Source organism: Pelophylax lessonae (assembly GCF_965119305.1).
Source record: "Pelophylax lessonae genome assembly, chromosome: 7".
NCBI classification, from domain to species: Eukaryota; Metazoa; Chordata; class Amphibia; order Anura; family Ranidae; genus Pelophylax; species Pelophylax lessonae.
In genome coordinates, this window is record NC_138774.1 from 32,772,546 (window position 1) to 32,797,312 (window position 24,767).

The 24,767-nt window shown below is 41.4% G+C and overlaps 1 pseudogene across 1 annotated transcript in view; it reads right to left on the reverse strand.

Moving 5' to 3' along the window:
- Nucleotides 1–7,784: 7,784 nt before the first annotated feature.
- The window catches only part of LOC309560410 (carbohydrate sulfotransferase 6-like), a 31,950-nt pseudogene continuing 14,967 nt past the window's right edge, over nt 7,785–24,767 (reverse strand). Inside the window, exons 2-3 of the transcript in view lie at nt 11,316–11,827; nt 7,785–8,353 (exon numbers count right to left, since the gene is read on the reverse strand). The product of the transcript in view is annotated as a carbohydrate sulfotransferase 6-like (transcript). The remainder of the gene's footprint in view (nt 8,354–11,315; nt 11,828–24,767) is intronic.

Genomic DNA, 24,767 nt, shown 5'->3' on the forward strand with positions numbered 1-24,767 from the left:
TTCGTTTGACATGTGCTGGCGGCCATCTTGGTTTCTGGGTTTCTTGTAGCCTCCCACCCTGCGGCTCCTCCTTCCCACTGGGAGGAGCTGGATGCCTAGTTCATATATATAGGAGGTCTGTGGCTTCAGTTCCTTGCTTGGTCCTCCTGTGTTCACATGCTTCTAAGACTGCTGCTGCTTCTGGTCCCTGATCCTGGCTTCGTCTGACTACCCTGCTGGTTCCTGATCTTGGCTTCGTCTGACTACCCTCCTGGTTCCTGACCTCTGGCTTCGCAAGGACTCTGCTTCGGTTTCGCCTTCCGTTTGGACTTTTGCTTTACAGCTTGATTTTCAATAAAGCCTTCTTATTTTCACTTATCTGTTGTTGTACGTCTGGTTCATGGTTCCGTGACAGGTACCCAGAGGATCAGGATAAATCAGTATACATACCTTTTTTTTTTTTTAAGCCGCTTCAGTCCGGTCTCCAGCGGCAGAAGCTCCGCGGAGGATACATCCGACAATAATGAAATTATTGGGAAGTGATGTCACCCATAGACTTACTATGGGGCTTCCATTGTCGGTTGTCTCCCCTGCACCTGCCTCCCCAGTGAAGCCGCCACTGATAGCTCAGCGTGGGATCAGGTCGAATCGGCTGCAAAAAAGGTATGCATGCTAATTTCTTATCCAAAAGTGAAAATACTGTATATTCCCACAAACTGCGCAAAACACCATTAAATGAATAAGTGCCCAAATAAATACATAGCATAATCACTATATAAAGTGTTTCATCAAATCAATAGGATGACAATTAATAAACAAATGTTGTATGAAATCGTGCACATAAATTCCAAAAAGTGCAACATAAAGTGCATTCAGTCCAATGTGCTCCCATCAGCTGGCAACTCACTCCATAAAGATGCCCCCCATTTGCATGGTCAGGGCTACAAGCGCAATGATAACCACCATTATATTCAGGGATCCTCCTTAGATTGTTCACTAAGATAACGTTTTTCTCTACCATATACATATAAGAAGAAACAAAGGGGAATCCACTAGTGCAATACAGTTTATTGTTAAATCCAACATAATTGCACTCACACAACTTAAAATATTCAGCGCATGTAAATATAGGGGTCTGGGGTGTTCCCCGCGTCTTCACCACCTCCACACTGGTGAACCGAACATAGAGGAACCACCGCCGCTCAACCGATCACTTCTCCGGTTTGCCATGTAGCCACTCACCAACGCGTTTCATCATATTCGACTTTGTCAAACATATTAATTTCTTCTTTACAGGGATAGATCGGTTAGTGTTATATTGTGGATGTCTGAAGATGCAGGAATTTTAGTAATAGAGTGAACTTCTACTTTAACTTAAAAAGTGCACAAAGCACTGGTGCACTGCAGTATAAGGCATTTACAGAAGGATAACCTCCAACAAAATGGCCACCTGCCCACTTCCTGTAATGTCGCCGCCTCCTCCCAATGTGGTGTGTCACCAGAGTTGTATAAAGTACTCGAAACCCATACTTGAGTAAAAGTACAAGTGCTCGATCAAAAAGTGATTGAGTAGAAGTGGAAGTGCTCGATCAAAAAGTGACTTGAGTAGAAGTACTAAAGTATTCAACATTTTTTGTACTTAAGTATTGCACGTAGTTTTTTTTAAAAATGTTGCTACTCAAGTATTGAAAGTAAAAGTACCAGTAGTTTTGAAAAAAAAATTGCTACTCAAGTACTGAAAGTAAAAGTACAAGTACTGTGCTATGTATTTATTAAAGAAAGAAGTCAAAAGTTTGAACATCATATTGCTTTTTATTATTTCAAATGCAGCTTTTATTTATACATACAGTAGCATTTATTTTCTTATGCGCTGATAATACACATGTTTTGAGCTTCATGAAATCTGCCATCTACTGTTCTGGCAGTGGTAATTTTTATAATTGTAACGAGTAACTATGCAGCACAAAAAAAAATATCGGAGTAGAAGTATTGAAATCATTGAAAAAATGTAGTGAAGTAAAAGTGGAAGTAGGAGAAAAAAATTCTACTCTAGGAAAGTACAGATACCGCCTTTCGGTACTTAAGTACAGTAGGGAAGTAGTTCTACTTAGTTACTATACGTCTCGGTGTGTCATCAATCACATGACTTCATCAGGGGTCAGGGGCTGGTGTATCCTAATCACCTTATATGCTCCCAGCTCAATTGTTTGTTCCCATAGAGACAAAATAGATATACAAAGCAGCCACCATTTTACTGGAGACCAAGCAGGAAGTGTTCATTAAAAAATATGTACTTTCTGGTAAACAGTTTAATAGATATTACATACACAACAGTAAATTTGAAAAAAAAAAAATACTATTAAAAGAATAATTTGCCAATTGTTTAAAAATCTATTTTAAAAAAAAAACTAACAAACATAATATTACTAGATGGCAGGTAACTAAAATATCACTATTTAACCCCTTCCTTGTCCACTATGAACAGTAATATTTTCCATAGAATACAAAATGAATATAAGCATTAAAATACCCAGTATTATTATTATTATACCATTGAGAGACAGATTTCTAAAAAACGAATTACATAAATTCTGATGTCACTAAACAGTACTAACATGAATAGATCTTCTATATAAAAGGCAATGTTTAAAGGGCCAGGTGCATAGGAAAAAAACAAACCAAAATAATTCCGGTTTTCCTATACTCAAGACAAGTGGAATTATTGTGAACCATCTACATGTATATCAATCAAAAATAGCTCATGTTTACCAATATATCAATTATATAGTACCACATCCCATGTAATTCAAAATGACATAGGAACAAAAATGGGGCAACTATTAGGACTTTGTAGGTACCCTCTAAGACCAATATGAGTGGTATCACACCATTACAGACAACGTATTAAAAAAATATTGCTTTAATATGAAAAAAAAGCGGAATTTACATCAAACTTCATAAAAAGAGACAGGGGGAACACGTCAATACAATACATTCAATCAATTCATGAAATCAGCATATGCATATCCTCATCTTTGTAGATGGCGTCATCAAGAAATACTGTTGGGCCAGACAATACCGGTGCCAATCTGGTATTCCTAAGGTAGACCCCAGCCCGCTACCCTACATGTTTCGCGGTGTTAACCGCTTCTTCAGGGGTACAGGGATACAGAAGGATACTCAAGAGGATAGCTGTTAAATAATTGAACAAACATTATATTAAAACATATACATTTAAACACAGTACAAATATGTACAATTTGATTACGTATCTATGGAAACCCAATGATGAACATTTGGACCAATGTACGTATCACAAAATATTTAGCATCCAACCATATGAAAGAAATCACAATTTTTTCAAACAGACATGGAGAACACGGTAGAGCATGGATAATCCCACCTGATAGGCTGTTGGTCTGCAAGTGTCGCAGGAGGTCGCACCGGGGGCAAACCACATCTCCCAGGCGAATAGGCTGCCCATGCTCGCTTGGGAGACGTGGTTTGCCCCTGGTGCGACCTCCTGCGACACTTGCAGACCAACAGCCTATCAGGTGGGATTATCCATGCTCTACCGTGTTCTCCATGTCTGTTTGAAAAAATTGTGATTTCTTTCATATGGTTGGATGCTAAATATTTTGTGATACGTACATTGGTCCAAATGTTCATCATTGGGTTTCCATAGATACGTAATCAAATTGTACATATTTGTACTGTGTTTAAATGTATATGTTTTAATATAATGTTTGTTCAATTATTTCACAGCTATCCTCTTGAGTATACTTCTGTATCCCTGTACCCCTGAAGAAGCGGTTCACACCGCGAAACATGTAGGGTAGCGGGCTGGGGTCTACCTTAGGAATACCAGATTGGCACCGGTATTGTCTGGCCCAACAGTATTTCTTGGTGACGCCATCTACAAAGATGAGGATATGCATATGCTGATTTCATGAATTGATTGAATGTATTGTATTGACGTGTTCCCCCTGTCTCTTTTTATAAAGTTTGATGTAAATTCCCCCTTTTTTTCATATTAAAGCAATATTTTTTTAATACGTTGTCTGTAATGGTGTGATACCACTCATATTGGTCTTAGACGGTACCTACAAAGTCCTAATAGTTGCCCCATTTTTGTTCCTATGTCATTTTTCATCTACATGTATAGAAGACTTACAGGAATGGCATTTTACTGCTGTCATGATCAGTGCTGGAATTTGACCTTGGGGGGGCCCAGGGTACTTCAAATTCAGGGACCCATTCGGAAAACAGAACATCACCTGTGTGAAGTCTGGTCAAAGGATTCGGGACATGGAAAAAAACCTACTGGCTAAGAGTCAAATTCCCTAATAGGTTCCCCTTTCGTCCGTCACTCATCGGCCGAATTCTGACCCAGGGCCACGCCTGTCTGGAAATTTACCATTTTTACAATTTTGGGGGTGAAACTTGCTAACAACGTTTTACTCTATTCAAAATCATGGAGTGTCAGATTCGCCCCTTGACTCAATCCGGGTCAAAGGGGGGAATGAGCTTCTCTCTCATGTTTTTGACTGCAATAAATCAATGCTGGTCATTTACTTCACTCCCACATGATGGGGTCAGGGCTGTTACCTGGCACTTTCCAACAATTTCTAACTTTTCCCTTGTCCCACCCACTTGTCTTTTGTAAACAAGGCAATAACTTATGTGACACAATCATGTTAAAACAAACATCTTGAATAGTAAAATAATATGAAAAGGTAGAAATTTAAAACATCTGCAAGAAGCCCTCATCCCTTTCTTTGCCTCTGAAGTCAGGTTTAAAGCAGGAAGTAAAGTTTCATTAAGATACTAAAAAAACAGGTTTAAGTCATAATGTACTATTATACACTGCATATTAGAGACTTTCCTACAGACTGAGCAGTCTATGGCTCTCTATGGTTCATGGCACTTTCATGTTAACCCAGTCTTCCTTTCGGGTTCCCAATCTTCGACTGCTTGAATGGCTGGGCTGTGTGACATCACTTCCACGCATGTGCATAGCAGTTACTTTGCCATGTCATGCAGAGTGGGTCGTAAACGCGGTCTGAGCTGTGCATGCAGGGTCAGATACCAATACCCGCTGACAGGCAGAGGGGCCATATATGACAGAAGAGACCTAGGGTCTCTTCTGTTACAAAAACCCAGCATGTCAGCGGGTTTTTGCAAAAGACAGTTTACTACCACTTAACCGCTTGCCGACCGCCGCACGCCGATTTACGTCGGCAGTCAGCACCTCACAGGCAAAGCGACGTAGGTCTACGTCACTAGCCTGTGAGGCTCTAGGGAGCGAGCGCGCGCCGCCGGAGGCGCGCTCCCGCACGGTCACGGACCCCCCTCCCGCGTGTGCCCGGCGGACCCGATGTCCGCCGGGCCCTCGTGATCTTCCGTTACACCGGAAGAAAGGCAGGCGGCTAATGTAAACAAAGCCGCCTGTCATTCTTCCCTGTGTAAGAATGGAGATCAAACGGTTCTGCTATGTAGGACCGTTGATCTCTGTTCTTGCACTAGTAGCCACAGCCAATCACAGTTAGAAACACGCCCCTAGGGACACACTTAACCCCTCCCTCTCCAATAAAGTTAACTCCTTCACTGCCAGTGTCATTTTTACAGTAACAGTGCATATGTATAGCACTGATTACTGCAGTAATGTCACTGGTAACCCCAAAAGTGTCAAAAATGTCAGTCAAAGGTCCGATCTGTCCGCCGAAATGTCGCAGTCCCGCAAAAAAAAATCGCAGATCACCGCCATTACTCGTTAAAAAAAACCAACAAAAATGACAAAAATCTTTCCCTTAGTTAGTAAACGCAATAACTTTTGCGCAAACCAATCAAAATACGCTTTTTGCAATTTTTGTTTAACCAAACATAGGCAGCATAAAACAAATTGGCCTAAAATGTTAAAAAATTGATTTTTACATTTTTTTTGGGGAATTTCATCTAAAAAAATGTGAAAAATATTGTTATTTTTGCAAAATTGACGCTCTATTTTTGTTTATAGCGCATGATCAAAAAATCGCACAGGTGATCAAATACCACCAAAAGAAAGCTCTGTTTGTGGGGAAAAAAGGACGTCAAATTACTTTAGGTACAACGTCGCACGACCGCGCAATTGTCCGTTAAAGTCACGCAGTGCCGAATCGCAAAATAGGCCCTGGTCAGGAAGGGGGTAAAATCTTCCGGGGCTTAAGTGGTTAAACTGTTCCATAGTCTGAATCACTTTGTTAATTTGTTTAATAACAAAACTAATTTTATAATTATTCCTTTTTTTTTTTTTTATAAAGGAAGTCTGGGGCCTCCTCTGGCAGAAAGGCATCAGGCAATTGCCCCCTTATATCAAGCACTGGTCATGATTGGCTTCAATGGCTGATCATGTGATTATTGCAGGAAGACCCACCCATTCAGCACAAAGAAAGAGAAGGTGACTGATGTGAGTTTCTACCAAACGCCAGTACTTTTAATGAAGTTTGCCAAAGATTTGGAAGGTTATTTCAACTTTATTTAGTTGATATCATCAGAGTGAAAGTTTGGGCAGTATGGCATTCAGTGAATGAAAATAATTTCTCTAATTGGATGGGATGGACAGGTAGGGTGGTGGTGTCAAGATCTTCACCTTGTCCAATCAGAGAACACTTTATTGAAAGAATGCAAAGTGTTCTCTGAATGGTGCCTGTGCTGACCTAGCGACCTCTTCCATTCAGTAAGCAGCAAGGCAGCCACTTAGCACGCACACGAAAGCTAGTGGCAACTTTAAAGTAGCAGTGTCTACTACATTGATTTCCAGCTTTTACGTGGATTCCACAGATTTGACACATAGTTATGTTGGTCCAAGCTGAATCAATATACTGTATTTTCTGGCGTATAAGACTACTTTTGAACCTCAAAAATGGGGGGTTGTCTTATACGCCGAGTACAATATCTCCAAGGTAACCGAAGTATAAGTATTACCGGTAGATGTCTCTCAAGACGCTGGCTGTGTGGGAATCCTGTACCGGTATACCGTATGTACCGTAGCTTCGGCTACATACAGTGTACCGTGCTGAGCCAATCAGGGGGAGCGATGTATTCTATTATTGAATGAAAAGCCTGCTCGGATTGGCGGAGTAACATCAGCCCGTCTCTCTGACTCTGCCAATCCGAGCAGGCTTTTCATTCAATAATAGAATACATCGCTCACTGTGATTGGCTCAGTGCGGTATACTGTATGTAGCTGAAGCTATGGTACATATGGTATATCGGTACAGGATTCCCACACAGCCAGCGTCTTGAGATTACATCTACTGGTAATACTTATACTTAGGGTACCTTGGAGATATTATGAGAGATTACATGTATTACAGTACTTGGGGTACCTTGGAGATCTATGAGAAATCTGATGTTTTTCAATGGTGTTGCCTTGCTTCTGAAGGGGGGTAGTCTTATACGGCGAGTATAGCCCAAAACCTATGTTTTAACTTGAAAATGAAGGGGGTCGTCTTATACGCCTAGTCGTCTTATACGCCGGAAAATACGGTAACTAGGTAAAAGTTGCAACACCTAAATTTTAGCTGTTTATTTCTCTTACATGTGTACTAGAGGTTTGAATTAGACACTGACATTTTACGTTCTTCAAGTATAGGTATCTACAAACCAAAGTTCTCCCTTCTGTGCCATAGCCACTGCAAAACAATTCATCATGCTGCATTCTCATTAAATATTCACTAGTGAGAACCTTTCCTAGTGGCATCAGGAGGTTGTGTGGGAATGTGATGAATGTTGTAACTGAGTTCACTTGTGCAAGATTATTTAGCTTATTCCAATGACCATTCCTTATTTACTAAGTCTAGAGTCAAATTTTGCTGTTCTCTTTTGGATCTTGCTGGCCTGTAACCAAACAGATCCATTGCCTCTTTGCATTTGTCTTGAATCTCTTTTATGAAACTGAAGTTCAGAGCAGTTCTCCATTTTTGGACCACCTTTGAGGACTCTCGTGAGAAAGTCAGGATCCCTGCTACCTCCTCATGAGTTATATTGTAAATCCACTGTTCCAGATCTTTGGTGAGAGACAGGCCTGCAAAACTGTACATTTTTTTAAGGTTTTTTAGAGGTTCATTAGCAAGGTCTTCATATCGAATTGCCATGTATCGTCCTTCCAACACCTCAGCTGTTTTAGCCACATTGTTGATGTCAACCTGAGATTTGCAAATCTTCTCCATTACCCTGCTAATTGTAATATGTTTATTTCCATCAATTTTAAGTACAATATGGTCATCAGTATTAAGAATAAAGGATTTCCTTGACAAAGCAACAGCTCTAGGATCCCTTACAAGGTGCAAAATACGAAGATTAAGAGCAGGGTCTTGGAAAAGGGGAATTTAAACTAGGAAGGGGGGGCAAAAGAGTGAAAATACAAGAGTCCAATTGCCCCCCGAAACAATGCCAGAACAGGTCAGAAGCACAGAGGTTAAGAAATGATAAGCTCAGAGTCCTGTCTACAAATGCTCGCAGTTTAGGTAAAAAAATCAATGAACTTGGGTCAATAATGGAATCTGAGAATGTAGATTTAGTGGCTGTTACGGAGACATGGTTTAATGAAAGAAATGACTGGGACATAACCATACCAGGGTACTCTTTATACAGAAGAGACAGAGTAGGCAAGAAAGGAGGAGGAGTGGCCCTGTATGTGAAAGATAGCATTAAATCTAACCTAATACAAGTTGGTGAGGCCAACATAGAGTCAGTTTGGGTTACGTTGCAGTTTGCTAATCATGCAGTAACTCGTGTAGGTGTGATATATAGGCCACCTGGTCAAGTTAAAGAACTAGATGATCTACTAGTTGAAGAAATAGCTAAAATGACAATGAAAGGAGAAGTTATCATTATGGGAGATTTCAATCTTCCAGATATAAACTGGAAAACCAAAATAGCAAGTTCTACCAGGAGTACAGATATTCTAAATTCCCTACTGGGGTTGTCTCTGCAACAAGTGGTTGAGGAGCCAACCCGGAGGGAGGCCATTTTGGATCTGGTATTCACAAATGGGGATTCGGTATATGATGTCATTGTAGGCGAAACCTTGGGATCTAGTGATCACCAGTCAGTGTGGTTTAATATAAGAACTGTGAAAGAGTCACACCACACAAAAACAAAAGTTTTAGATTTTAGAAAAACAGACTTTTCAAAAATGAAATTAGTCATAAATGAGTCCTTATCAGACTGGAACGGATTACATGGAGTCCAGGAGAAATGGGACTACTTAAAAGGCGCATTATTGAAGGCAACAGAAAATTGCATTAGACTTGTCAGTAAAAGCAAAAAAAGGAAGAGACCACTGTGGTACTCAGCAGAAGTGGCCCAAATCATTAAAAATAAAAAGCTAGCATTTTGTAATTATAAAAAAACCCAGAGCAATGAAGATAAGGAAATCTACAAGATTAGGCAGAAAGAGGCCAAGCAAGTTATAAGAACTTCTAAAGCGCAGGCAGAAGAAAAACTAGCTCAGTCTATGAAAAAGGGGGATAAGACATTCTTCAGATATATAAATGAAAAAAGGAAATTAAAACAAGGAATAACTAAATTAAAAACAAAGGACGGAAGGTATGTAGAAGAAAATAAAGGGCTAGCTGACTGCCTTAATGAATACTTCTGTTCAGTTTTTACAGAAGAAAAAGAAGGAGAAGGACCTCCACTTGAAAGGATGACTAATGAATCATTTGATGCATGTGTCTTTACAGAGGAAGACATTCTAAGATTGCTGTCTAAAGTGAAGACAAATAAGTCACAGGGTCCTGATGGGATACACCCAAGATTATTAAAAGAGCTTAGTGGTGAGCTGGCAAAACCATTAACAGATCTATTTAACCAATCATTAGTAACAGGAGTCGTCCCGGAAGACTGGAAATTGGCAAATGTCGTGCCCATTCACAAGAAAGGTAGTAGGGAGGAATCGAGCAACTATAGACCAGTGAGTCTGACATCAATAGTAGGCAAATTAATGGAAACCCTATTAAAGGATAGGATTGTGGAACATCTTAAATCCCATGGATTGCAAGATGAAAAACAACATGGGTTTACTTCAGGGAGATCATGTCAAACAAATCTTATAGATTTTTTTGACTGGGTGACTAAAATAATAGACGGTGGAGGTGCAGTAGACATTGCATATCTAGATTTTAGTAAGGCTTTTGACACTGTCCCACATAGAAGACTTATCAATAAACTGCAGTCATTGAGCATGGACTCCCATATTGTTGAGTGGATTAGGCAGTGGCTGAGTGACAGACAACAGAGGGTTGTAGTCAATGGAGAACATTCAGAACAAGGTCATGTTACCAGTGGGGTACCTCAGGGATCTGTACTGGGACCAATTTTGTTTAATATCTTCATAAGTGATATTGCAAAAGGCCTCGATGGTAAGGTTTGTCTTTTTGCTGATGACACAAAGATATGTAACAGGGTTGATGTTCCTGGAGGGAAACGCCAAATGGAAAAGGATTTAGGAAAACTAGAAGAATGGTCAGAACTCTGGCAACTGAAATTTAATGTGGATAAGTGCAAGATAATGCACCTGGGGCGTAAAAACCCAAGGGCAGAATATAGAATATTTGACACAGTCCTGACCTCAGTATCTGAGGAAAGGGATTTAGGAGTAATTATTTCAGAAGACTTAAAGGTGGGAAGACAATGTAATAGAGCAGCACGAAATGCCAGCAGAATGCTTGGATGTATAGGGAGAGGTATAAGCAGTAGAAAGAGAGAAGTGCTTATGCCGCTGTACAGAACACTGGTGAGACCTCACTTGGAGTATTGTGCGCAGTACTGGAGGCCATATCTACAGAAGGATATAGATACTCTAGAGAGAGTTCAGAGAAGAGCTACTAAACTAGTACATGGATTGCAGGAAAAAACTTACCAGGAAAGGATAAAGGACCTTAACATGTATAGCTTGGAAGAAAGAAGAGACAGAGGGGATATGATAGAAACATTTAAATACATAAAGGGAATCAACTCGGTAAAGGAGGAGAGCATATTTAAAAGAAGAAAAACTACCACAAGAGGACACAGTTTTAAATTAGAGGGGCAAAGGTTTAAAAGTAATATGAGGAAGTATTACTTTACTGAGAGAGTAGTGGATGCATGGAATAACCTTCCTGCAGAAGTGGTAGCTGCAAATACAGTGAAGGAGTTTAAGCATGCATGGGATAGGCATAAGGCTATCCTTCATACAAGATAGGGCCAGGGACTATTCATAGGATTCAGATATATTGGGCAGACTAGATGGGCCAAATGGTTCTTATCTGCCGACACATTCTATGTTTCTATTCTATGTTTCTAAGCAGAACAGAAATGTCTAAAATCCGGACTGTTTTCATCACCACATGGCTGTATGTCTTGCATGTTTCTGCCATTAAATCCAGCAAAGTATTTTTGCAACGATGGTAGCACTTGAGGCGATCGTAACCTTCAGAAGGAATAGAGCCTGAACAAAATGGTGGGGTGCAGAGTGCTTGAGTTTCTGCAAAGAAGTGTAAATCAGAAATATAATTTCCCCCATTAGGAAGATAGTGATGAAGAGAGGATACATCACAGGTGAAAAGTGATCGTATAAGATCTCTTAAGGGAAAATGTAGCAGCTCGGAACTTTCATTTTGAAGCTTCATCCATACGGGATGTCCAGGCTCAAAGAGGTAAAAGACATCATTGTGATGATTGAAGATCTGTCCAAGAAATGAAGAACCCGATCTCCAGGATGACACAATAAGGAGATGGACCGGTTTATTTTTGGGAGCGGAGTGTGATGAGTGTGTACAGAAGGGAGTTTTGTTAAAAATAAATTGGGATATGGAAAAGAAAACTAGAGATACAAAGAGTAAGAAGAAGATTTTAAGATTTGGTGACATCATCAGAAATCAAGTAAGAACTGGAATGGGCAGGAAGTCTAAAAACCAGGGAGAGATGAGCAATGGGACCTATAAAAGAGAGTAAAAAATGATAAAGGTTAGTTAATTGAAACCAAAGAAGAACTGTAATCAATTAAAGTGTATGCAGTGCCGGGAGAAGGTCATCCAGTGCCCAGGGCAAGGATGCCAAACGGCTCCCCCCCTTTCCTTAGGGTTAGGGTCAAGAGTAAGACACCCCCCCATTCCTGCAATAAACCATTGCACTCAAGGCAACCGCCCTTCCTGCCCATCCCTTGTCCCGGCTCTGAGTGTATGTACAGCCAAAACTTTTTTTTATTCAGTTTTGGGTTGAGTGGGGAAGTATTAGATCCTGTGTTGGGTTTTTATTGCTATCAGGGCCTGTGTTGGGGAGATGTGCCCTCACTTATAACCAAAATGCATTAAGATAAAAAACCTTCTGCCTTTACAACCACTTTAGGTGGGGAGGGGGGGGGGGTTTAGGTGGGGGGGGGGGGGGGTAAGGGCCAGCACAAAAAGGTTTGCCTCAAGTATTATAGTCTTATAGTCTGCCCTAATCATGGTCACCTTTGCTGAACAGTTTGGTCTGCAAATAAATGTTAAAAAAACAAAAAGGACATGCAACAAAAAAATGAATTGGTATACAAAATACTGTCTTTATGGGAACCCATGAGTCAAGTCCTTTACCCCTGGGCATGCAACGGTAAAGCCCCTCGGAAACTGTGAACCCCCCACCCCACTCAATTACCCCTCTTTCACTCACTTCCTATGCCCCCTTTTTCTACTCCATACCCCATGTCCTCCATTCCTGGTGTTCCCTTCCCCTTTTTATTTCCTATGACCCTCCCCTCTCCGCCCTTCCCAGGACCCAGGCTCTTTTCTGAGTCCTCTCCCCTTACCCTAATGATAGAAAAAAGCTAATTCTTCTTTTTGGGTTCTTTACTTTCTCAAAATAATGTTAGAAAAAAATTAAAAACTATAGATAGAAAAAAACCTGAATCTTCTTTTTGGGTTCTTTACTTTCTTTTTGAATAGTTTAAAAAGTTTGAAGGAAGCAAAAGATACTTATGTTACATGTACAAGGCTGCTTTTTAAATAATCAGGGCATGCTCTATATAGTTAGGCTGCTTTCACACTGAGGAGTTTTTCAAGCGCTTTTGCATTTAAAAAAAAAAAAAACACCTGAAAAGCTTAATAAAAATGCCTTCCTTTAAAACCTATGAATGTGTTTACACTGGAGCTGTGTGCTTCCATTGTGCTGTAAAAAAATCTGCTTGGAGCATTTTTGGAGCAAGTTTGGGGAGTTTAACAAAACATCCCAAAAACTCTCCTACACATTGAAATGAATGGGAACCACATCAAAAAAACACCCCCCTGCTAAGCGTTTTTGGTACAGTTTTTGAGTCACATGTCCTTTACAAAACGCACCAAAAAAGCGCAGCAAAGCACTCCATTAGGCATTTTACTGGTAGTTTTAAAGTAAACCATTGTGAAAGCGCCCTAGTCCCACCCAGTGGTGGCTGGTGAAGTTTTAAGATGAGGGGCGCAAGACCCCGCCCTTCTATTTTGACCCCTCCCGTTTCTCAGAAGCCCCACCCCTTATAGACTCCACCCATTTTGTCCCCTGTATTTTGCTTGCATGAACAAATTCTCCCAATATATCACATATTAAGGGGTCCATCAGTACTAGTATATCCCATAATAGGGAGCAGGGGCCCTATTATGAGATATACTGTGAGAGACACCCTATTATGGGATACACTGACTGAGAGTGGCACAAATCCCACAGTACAGACCCCCTAGCACAAACCCCACAGTACAGACCCCCAGCACAAACCCCACAGTACAGACCCCCTAGCACAAACCCCACAGTTCAGGCTCCCTAGCACAAACCCCACAGTACAGGCCCCCTAGCACAAACCCCACAGTACAGACCCCCTAGCGCAAACCCCACAGTACAGGCCCCTTAGCACAAACCACACAGTACAGACCCCCTAGCACAAACCCCACAGTACAGACCCCATAGCACAAACCCCACAGTACAGACCCCCTAGCACTAATCCCACAGTACAGGCCGCCTTTCAATGCAGTGACAAGCGTACAGGCCCCCTTTCAATGTAGTGACAAGCGTACAGGCCCCCTTTCAGTGTAGTGACCAGTATACATGTACCCTTTCAATGTAGTGACCAGCGTACAGGCCCCCTTTCAATGCAGTGACCAGCGTACAGGCCCCCTTTCAATGTAGTGACCAGCGTATATGCCCCTTTCAATGTAGTTACCAGCGTACAGACCCCCTTTCAATGCAGTGACCAGCGTACCATGCCTCTTTCAATGTAGTGACCAGCGTACAGGCCCCCTTTCAATGTAGTGACCAGCGTACAGGCCCCCTTTCAATGTAGTGACCAGCGTACATGCCCCTTTCAATGTAGTGACCAGCGTACAGGCCCCCTTTTAATGCAGTGACCAGCGTACAGGCCCCCTTTTAATGCAGTGACCAGCGTACAGGCCCCCTTTTAATGCAGTGACCAGCGTTCAGGCCCCTTTCAATGTAGTGACCAGTATACATGTACCCTTTCAATGCAGGGACCAGCATACATGCCCCTCAATGTAGTGACCACCAGCATACATGCCCCTCAATGTAGCAACCAGCATACATGCCCCTCAATGTAGCGACCAGCATACATGCCCCTCAATGTAGCGACCAGCATACATGCCCCTCAATGTAGCGACCAGCATACATGCCCCTCAATGTAGCGACCAGCATACATGCCCCTCAATGTTGCGACCAGCGTACATGCCCCTCAATTTAGTGACCAGCGTACATGCCCCTCAATGTAGCTAGCGACCAGCATACATGCCCCTCAATGTAGCGACCAGCGTACATGCCCCACAATGTAGCGACCAGCGTACATGCCCCTCAATGTAGCGACCAGCATACATGCCCCTCAATGTAGTGACCAGCATACATGCCCCCTTTCAATGCAGAGACCAGCATGCGTGCCCCCTTCAAAGCAAACAGTACTGGGCTAGTGGGCTGGCAAGTGGCAATAGATGGAGGATAGTGCTGGATGGTAGAGTGCTGCGGGAGGTGCATGCATGGCTGCACTGTGCACAGTGCAGCCATGCATGCACCTCCCGCAGCACTCTACCATCCAGCACCATCCTCCATGGCTCCATCCATTGCCACTTGCCAGCGCTAGTGCAGCCGGTCCCGGTGCCTTCGCTTACCTTCGCGGCCGGAGACGAACATTGCGGTCCTCCGGTCACCTCGCGTCAGACATTCAGCTTCTTCCGGCGGCCGGTGCGAGACGGGCTTCGGGCGGCTCCGGCTAGATCCAGTGGAGTCCATCCGACTCCTCATGCGGCTCCCCTCTCTCTGCGACGGCGGGCGGGAAGGACGTGATGACGGGGCGGTGCACCGCCCCCAAGTGTCACGTGACCAAAGGACCGTCCCAGGATGTCCTTCTGTGATTGGTCCAGGCTGGAGTCTGGACCAATCACTGCCAGGAGTCCAGTAAAGTGGGGAGTGTCAGGGCGCATTGCTTTGCGCCCTGACACTCCCCCAGAAAGCCGCCAATCGGCACCTCTATTCGGCTCACGTGGGGTCAAAAACTCCACCCCCCCCATACCCACCACTTGGTCCGGCGCCCCTAGTGGCTGAAAATGCACTTTTTTTAAATCTCTTTTTTTCTTCTTTTTATTTTTTTTGGGGGGGCGGCGCCCCGGCGCCCCCGGCGTCACCACCACTGGTCCCACACTTCTTCTTCTTCTTTGTGCTATGAGCCAGCCATAGATTATGAAAATTTCTTTATTGCAACCATGGGTTGCAGGAAAGAAAATCGCTCAATAACCTCATCAACACAGTCAGTGTCATAGGTTTTCGCAGCCTATTGCATTAGGGTGTGCATCCCAAAGCTCAAACACACGTGTGTGTACTGTACATACAGTATATATATATATATATATATATACACATACAATAGAGAGAGAGTAGTAGGGCAGTGGATGGTGTCAATAGTTTATTTATTTTTTTTTTTTACAATTTTGTTTTTTTTTTATTATTATTTTTTACAATATTTTATTTATTATTTTTTTACAATTTTTTTTAGGAGCCCCGTTGGGGTGCTTTAGTAAAATATCAGAACAGACCCCTGATGTCTCACTTTTGAGACAGAGAAAGGGACTAAGGACAGAGATTCCCCAGTCCCTTCCTCTGCAGCCAGGCAGCTGAGGGGAATCTGCATAGTACATGGTGAATAGGGTGTGCCCAAAGGAGGAAAAGCAGATTAACAACCATGTTAAAATATAAGATCAAACAAAGTGCCCATATAACAAACAATGAATTAAAAATAGACCCAATACATATTTATATTTATATATTCATACTTTATGGACCTTGCTTTGTGCACTGGTGCTCTGTCATGTAGGAACAGGAAGGGGCCGTCCCCAAACTGTTCCCACAAAGTTGGGAGCATTAAATTGTCCAAAATGTCTTGGTATGCTGACGCCTTAAGAGTTCCCTTCACTGGAACTAAGGGGCCAAGCCCAACCCCTGAAATACAACCCCCACACCATAATCCCCCCTCCACCAAATGATTTGGACCAGTGCACAAAGCAAGGTTCATAAAGATATGGATGAGCGAGTTTGGGGTGGAGGAACTTGACTGGCCTGCACAGAGTCCTGACCTCAACCCGATAGAACACCTTTGGGATGAATTAGAATGGAGACTATAAGCCAAACCTTCTAGTCTAACATCGGTTCCTTACCTCACAAATGCACTTCTGGAAGAATGGTCAAACATTCCCATAGACACACTCCTAAACCTTGTGGACAGCCTTCCCAGAAGAGTTGAAGCTGTTATAGCTGCAAAGGGTGGGCCAACTCAATATTGGACCCTACGGACTAAGACTGGGATGCCATTAAAGTCCATGTGCATGTAAAGGCAGGCGTCCCAATACTTTTGACAATAGTGTGTGTGTGTGTGTGTGTGTGTGTGTGTGTGTATATTGGTAGATACAGAGAGTTTTTTTTTTTTTTTTAATCTGTAACCAACAAAGCAACAAGCGAAAGAATCAATTATAAGAATTAGAATAATGCTGAAGATTGTAGAATAGAAAAAGGAGCAGGACATAAATGCAGTGACCCAACGCTGGAAGAATCAAAAAAAAAAAAAAAAAAAGACCTCGCTGTGCTTCTGTGTACTTCTATGAAACTCTATATTTTATAAGCAACATTAAAAAAAAATAATAAAAGAAATAGAGACTAAATTAGTTTATTCTTCGATTAGAACTTACTGCAAGCAGAAACCCTAAAGAAAATTTTACGAGAGAAAAACCAAAAAGAACACTTACGTTAATTGAAGGAATAAAAATACGATTTATTCTGCTGTGTCAGGAGCGTTGGCTGCTCTCTATTCTCTTTGTCTATTCTTCCTGTTCAGTCTTACAGCTTAACAACTGAAAAAAAAAAAAAATGCCATAAATGGATAATCATTGAGCGATAAGTCTTATCAGCTGTTCCTCAGTGTGTAGACAGACAGCTGATAAAGTGGACTTTCACTCTAAAATAGATATTTGCCCCATTGCATTCTTCTCACGCCATTAGCCTCTCTTTATTTCCCTTTTGTTTTTAACCACTTGACCTCCAGAAGATTTTACCCCCTTCATGACCAGACTATTCTTTGCTACTCTTTGCTACAATTTATATGGCAATTGTACAGTCATGCAACACTGAACCCAAATGAAATGATTCCTTTTTTTGTCAAACAAATAGAGCTTTCTTTTGATGGTATTTGATCATCACTGGGTTTTTTATTTTTTGCAATATAAATGAAAAAAAGACTGAAAATTTTGATATATATATATATATATATATATATACACACAGTGCCTTGCGAAAGTATTCGGCCCCCTTGAACTTTTCAACCTTTTGCCACATTTCAGGCTTCAAACATAAAGATATAAAACTGTAATTTTTTGTGAAGAATCAACAACAAGTGGGACACAATCATGAAGTGGAACGAAATTTATTGGATATTTCAAACTTTGTTAACAAATAGAAAACTGAAAAATTGGGCGTGCAAAATTATTCAGCCCCTTTACTTTCAGTGCAGCAAACTCTCTCCAGAAGTTCAGTGAGGATCTCTGAATGATCCAATGTTGACCTAAATGACTAATGATGATAAATAGAATCCACCTGTGTGTAATCAAGTCTCCGTATAAATGCACCTGCACTGTTATAGTCTCAGAGGTCCGTTTAAAGCGCAGAGAGCATCATGAAGAACAAGGAACACACCAGGCAGGTCCGAGATACTGTTGTGGAGAAGTTTAAAGCCGGATTTGGATACAAAAAGATTTTCCAAGCTTTAGTGCCCATTCACACTAGGGCGACTCACGAGGCAACTTATGTCGCCCCAGGTCGCCCCAGGTCGCTTGACATAACCAAAGCAATGTAATTCAATCAGTGCCGTCTTAATTGCCACTACTGAAGTTGCTCCGACTTCAGAAAAGGGTCCGGTACTACTTTGAGGCGGCCAGTGATCCGACCTGTCCCATATACTTCAATGGGAGTCGCCTCCTTATCTTAATTGAAGCGACTTGTGATCCGACTTGTCATCCGACTTTGCAAAAAAATGGTATTGAACAAGAAAAGAGCATAATTTTTATTAAAACATGAATATGTCTTCTGTCAACCTGGCCGTTTTTCTTGCAGGCATTTATCAGGCATTTTTTTAGTCAGGCATGTCTTTTTTTGTATTTAGTGTCTGGGGGGTCTAAAAAATGTACCTGTCAAGTTTCAGCTCTGTAGCATGTCCAGAACCCCTAAAAAACAGCATTTTTCTTATAATTTCAGTAATGCGGCTTCTCTCCGGCTGGCTTTTTTTCTTGAAGGCATTTATCGGGCATTTTTTTAGGCAGGCATGTCATTTTTTGTATTTAGTGTCTGGGGGGTCTAAAAAGTGTACCTGTCAAGTTTCAGCTCTGTAGCATGTCCAGAACCCCTAAAAAACAGCATTTTTCTTATAGTTTTTAGTAGAAAACTAATGCAGTGTCTTTCCAGCTGTCTTTTTTTCTTGCAGGCATTTTTTCGGGCATTTTGCAGGCATTTATCGGGCATCACATCATATTGTGATTGGCCAAATAAAAAGTCGCCTCGCGCTGAAGTCGCGCCAAAGTCGCGCTAAGTCGCGCCAAAGTCGTACTGGAAGCGACGCGACTTTAGTGGTCGCGGCAGTGTGAACCGGCACTTAAACATCCCAAGGAGCACTGTGCAAGCGATAATATTGAAATGGAAGGAGTATCAGACCACTGCAAATCTACGAAGACCTGGCCGTCCCTCTAAACTTTCAGCTCATACAAGGAGAAGACTGATCAGAGATGCAGTCAAGAGGCCCATGATCACTCTGGATGAACTGCAGAGATCTACAGCTGAGGTGGGAGACTCTGTCCATAGGACAACAATCAGTCGTATACTGCACAAATATGGCCTTTATGGAAGAGTGGCAAGAAGAAAGCCATTTCTTAAAGATATCCATAAAACGTGTCTTTAAAGTTTGCCACAAGCCACCTGGGAGACACACCAAACATGTGGAAGAAGGGGCTCTGGTCAGATCAAAAAAATCAAACCTTTTGGCAACAATGCAAAACGTTAAAAATGAAATTAGTCATAAATGAGTCCTTATCAGACTGGAACGGATTACATGGAGTCCAGGAGAAATGGGACTACTTAAAAGGTGCATTATTGAAGGCAAAAGAAAATTGCATTAGACTTGTCAGTAAAAGCAAAAAAAGGAAGAGACCACTGTGGTACTCAGCAGAAGTGGCCCAAATCATTAAAAATAAAAAGCTAGCATTTTGTAATTATAAAAAAACACAGAGCAATGAAGATAAGGAAATCTACAAGATTAGGCAGAAAGAGGCCAAGCAAGTTATAAGAACTTCTAAAGCGCAGGCAGAAGAAAAACTAGCTCAGTCTATGAAAAAGGGGGATAAGACATTCTTCAGATATATAAATGAAAAAAGGAAATTAAAACAAGGAATAACTAAATTAAAAACAAAGGACGGAAGGTATGTAGAAGAGAATAAAGGGCTAGCCGACTGCCTTAATGAATACTTCTGTTCAGTTTTTACAGAAGAAAAAGAAGGAGAAGGACCTCCACTTGAAAGGATGACTAATGAATCGTTTGATGCATGTGTCTTTACAGAGGAAGACGTTCTAAGATTGCTGTCTAAAGTAAAGACAAATAAGTCACAGGGTCCTGATGAGATACACCCAAGATTATTAAAAGAGCTTAGTGGTGAGTTGGCAAAACCATTAGCAGATCTATTTAACCAATCATTAGTAACAGGAGTCGTCCTGGAAGATTGGAAATTGGCAAATGTCGTGCCCATTCACAAGAAAGGTAGTAGGGAGGAATCGAGCAACTATAGACCAGTGAGTCTGACATCAATAGTAGGCAAATTAATGGAAACCCTATTAAAGGATAGGATTGTGGAACATCTTAAATCCCATGGATTGCAAGATGAAAAACAACATGGGTTTACTTCAGGGAGATCATGTCAAACAAATCTTATAGATTTTTTTGACTGGGTGACTAAAATAATAGACGGTGGAGGTGCAGTAGACATTGCATATCTAGATTTTAGTAAAGCTTTTGACACTGTCCCACAGAGAAGACTTATCAATAAACTGCAGTCATTGAGCATGGACTCCCATATTGTTGCGTGGATTAGGCAGTGGCTGAGTGACAGACAACAGAGGGTTGTAGTCAATGGAGAACATTCAGAACAAGGTCATGTTACCAGTGGGGTACCTCAGGGATCTGTACTGGGACCAATTTTGTTTAATATCTTCATAAGTGATATTGCAAAAGGCCTCGATGGTAAGGTTTGTCTTTTTGCTGATATCACAAAGATATGTAACAGGGTTGATGTTCCTGGAGGGAAACGCCAAATGGAAAAGGATTTAGGAAAACTAGAAGAATGGTCAGAACTCTGGCAACTGAAATTTAATGTGGATAAGTGCAAGATAATGCACCTGGGGCATAAAAACCCAAGGGCAGAATATAGAATATTTGACACAGTCCTGACCTCAGTATCTGAGGAAAGGGATTTAGGAGTAATTATTTCAGAAGACTTAAAGGTGGGAAGACAATGTAATAGAGCAGCACGAAATGCCAGCAGAATGCTTGGATGTATAGGGAGAGGTATAAGCAGTAGAAAGAGAGAAGTGCTTATGCCGCTGTACAGAACACTGGTGAGACCTCACTTGGAGTATTGTGCGCAGTACTGGAGGCCATATCTCCAGAAGGATATAGATACTCTAGAGAGAGTCCAGAGAAGAGCTACTAAACTAGTACATGGATTGCAGGAAAAAACTTACCAGGAAAGGTTAAAGGACCTTAACATGTATAGCTTGGAAGAAAGAAGAGACAGAGGGGATATGATAGAAACTTTTAAATACATAAAGGGAATCAACTCGGTAAAGGAGGAGAGCATATTTAAAAGAAGAAAAACTACCACAAGAGGACACAGTTTTAAATTAGAAGGGCAAAGGTTTAAAAGTAATATGAGGAAGTATTACTTTACTGAGAGAGTAGTGGATGCATGGAATAACCTTCCTGCAGAAGTGGTAGCTGCAAATACAGTGAAGGAGTTTAAGCATGCATGGGATAGGCATAAAGCTATCCTTCATATAAGATAGGGCCAGGGACTATTCATAGGATTCAGATATATTGGGCAGACTAGATGGGCCAAATGGTTCTTATCTGCCGACACATTCTATGTTTCTATGTTTCTATGTTATGTTTGGCGTAAAAGCAACACAGCTCATCACCCTGAACACACCATCCCCACTGTCAAACATGGTGGTGGCAGCATCATGGTTTGGGCCTGCTTTTCTTCAGCAGGGACAGAGAAGATGGTTAAAATTGATGGGAAGATGGATGGAGCCAAATACAGGACCATTCTGGAAGAAAACCTGATGGAGTCTGCAAAAGACCTGGGACGGAGATTTGTCTTCCAACAAGACAATGATCCAAAACATAAAGCAAAATCTACAATGGAATGGTTCACAAATAAACATATCCAGGTGTTAGAATGGCCAAGTCAAAGTCCAGACCTGAATCCAATCGAGAATCTGTGGAAAGAACTGAAAACTACTGTTCACAAACACTCTCCATCCAACCTCACTGAGCTCGAGCTGTTTTCCAAGGAGGAATGGGAAAAAATGTCAGTCTCTCGATGTGTAAAACTGATAGAGACATACCCCAAGCGACTTACAGCTGTAATCGCAGCAAAAGGTGGCGCTATAAAGTATTAACTTAAGGGGGCTGAATAATTTTGCTCGCCCAATTTTTCAGTTTTTTATTTGTTAAAAAAGTTTGAAATATCCAATAAATTTCGTTCCACTTCATGATTGTGTCCCACTTTTTGTTGATTCTTCACAAAAAAATTACAGTTTTATATCTTTATGTTTGAAGCCTGAAATGTGGCAAAAGGTTGAAAAGGTCAAGGGGACGAATACTTTCGCAAGGCACTGTATATATATATATTTTTTTTTTCTACTTTCTGTTATAAAACATATCCAATAATCCAAATCCAAATTTCTTCATAAATGTAGGCCAAAATATATTCTGCTACATGTCTTTGATAAAAAAAAAAAAAAATCACCATAACTGTATATTAATTGGTTTGTGTGAACATGATAGCGTCTACAAACTATGGTATATTAACTATATTACCAAAAGTATTGGGACACCTGCCTTTACACACACACATGAACTTTAATGACATCCCAGTCTTAAGCTGGCCATACACGAGCCTGAAAAATCGGGCATCTGCATCTATACACCCAAATAGGGCTTTAAACTCCACTACCTCACTGTCCCATATGACTACAATCCTTAAGTATCTAAATCTTTGGAGGCTGCAACACCCCACAAATAGAGGGTTTACTGTCTACTCCTCGCCTTTTTTTTCTTTTTTTTTTAAGTAGACTATTTTTTTGGGTTCTATTTCCACACAATTATCGATATGGGAAACTGAGATACATGATACATTGTAATATTATTGTGATTCATTACCTATGGATGGTTTATGATATATGCTGTGAGCCTTGAAACAACTTTGTTTTTAGTTGCCTATTGTTTTTATTGCTATTCAGTTTAAAAAAATAAAAGTATTTATGCAAATAAATAGTTAATGTTTAAACACTTCCTCCCATCAGAACCAGAGCAGTAGGGATGGGCTTGACGTTGATGAAACTGAGATACATGATATTGCCATCTCAGATCATAGCTCTATCTCAATATTCATATAGGACTTAAGCCCCCTGTACACACGTACTGATCGTCCGCCGAACGATCGGCCGTCTTTTGTCCAGGGCTGTCATGTCTGTTGAAAACTGCAAAAGACTGCACACGAATTTTGTCGGCCAACAACAGCTGACTGCAGAAGTGATGTCATGTGATGGTTAACTTTCCTTGTCTTTTTTCTTTTCTGAGCATGCCCAGTCTTGCAAATCTGCTGTCTGTCGGCCGAATTCTGTACTGACTGAGGAACAATCGGCCGTTCTGGTGTTGGCCAACAAAAATTTTAATGCCTGCACGACAGATTCTGTTCGGCCGAAAATGCGCTGTCGGAAGCATCATACTAACAAGCCTACAATCGGCCGATCGGTCGTCGGCTGAATATTTACGGCCGACAATCGGTACGTGTGTACGGGGCTTTAGTCTAAAGGCAATGCCAGATTGGGGAGATTTTCCTCTTACTAAGCCAACAACGAGGATTTTTCCTAATACTATTAGATGGACATGAAGTGAATATGAAATCTCAAACTGTGGTCAACCAATCCTACTTTGTTTTGGAAATTAGGCAATGCCCATCTGAGGGGCAAAATTATATCCTATACTACCCAGTTTAGGAATAACATTCATTCTGGGCTATAAGAAGAAGAGTGGCTTCATTTGGTTTTTGGTGCTATATGATTACATTGTAATATTATTGTAGTTCATTACCTATGGATGGTTTGTGATATAAGTGTGAGTATTGAAACAGCTTTGTTATTGGTTACATATCATTTTTGTTGCTATCCTGTTTAAAAAATAAAAGTGTTTATGCAAATAAATAGTTATTAAACACTCCCTCCCATCGGAAACCAGAACAGGTATTTTTATGTGTGATCATTTTGTTTGAGTCAGCTGTGATTTAAAGCGGAAGTAAACTCCTCGATTTAATAGTTTCAAAAAACTGTCACATTGGTTGTGCTCTCAATCAAATCGTCAAACCATCCAATGACTGGTGTCATAACTGATCACATGTGCAGCATCATGACAGTTGAAGATTAAACAGAGGCCAAGATGGCAGCTTCCCTGGCTGAAAACGATAGAAGAGTTTACTTCCACTTTAACCGCTTGCCGACCGCCGCGCGACTTTTTACTGCGGCGGTCAGCCCCTCACAGGCAAAGCGACGTAGGGCTACGTCGCTAGCCTGTGAGGGTCTAGGGAGCGATTGCACGCCGCCGGAGGTGCGCTCGCGCTCCCGCGCGGTCACGGACCCCCCCCTCGCGATCGTCCGTTAGAGCAGGAGAAAGGCAGGCGGCTGATGTAAACAAGCCGCCTGTCATTCTCCCCTGTGTATGAATAGTGATCCTACGGTTCTACTATGTAGGACCATTGATCACTGTTCCTACACCTCAAGCCACAGCCAATCACAGTAAGAAGCACGCCCCTAGGGACACACATAACCCCTCCCTCTCAAAAAAAGTTAACCCCTTCACTGCCAGTGTCATTTTACAGTAACAGTGCATATTTATAGCACTGATTACTGCAGTAATGTCACTGGTAACCCCAAAAGTGTCAAAAATGTCAGTCAAG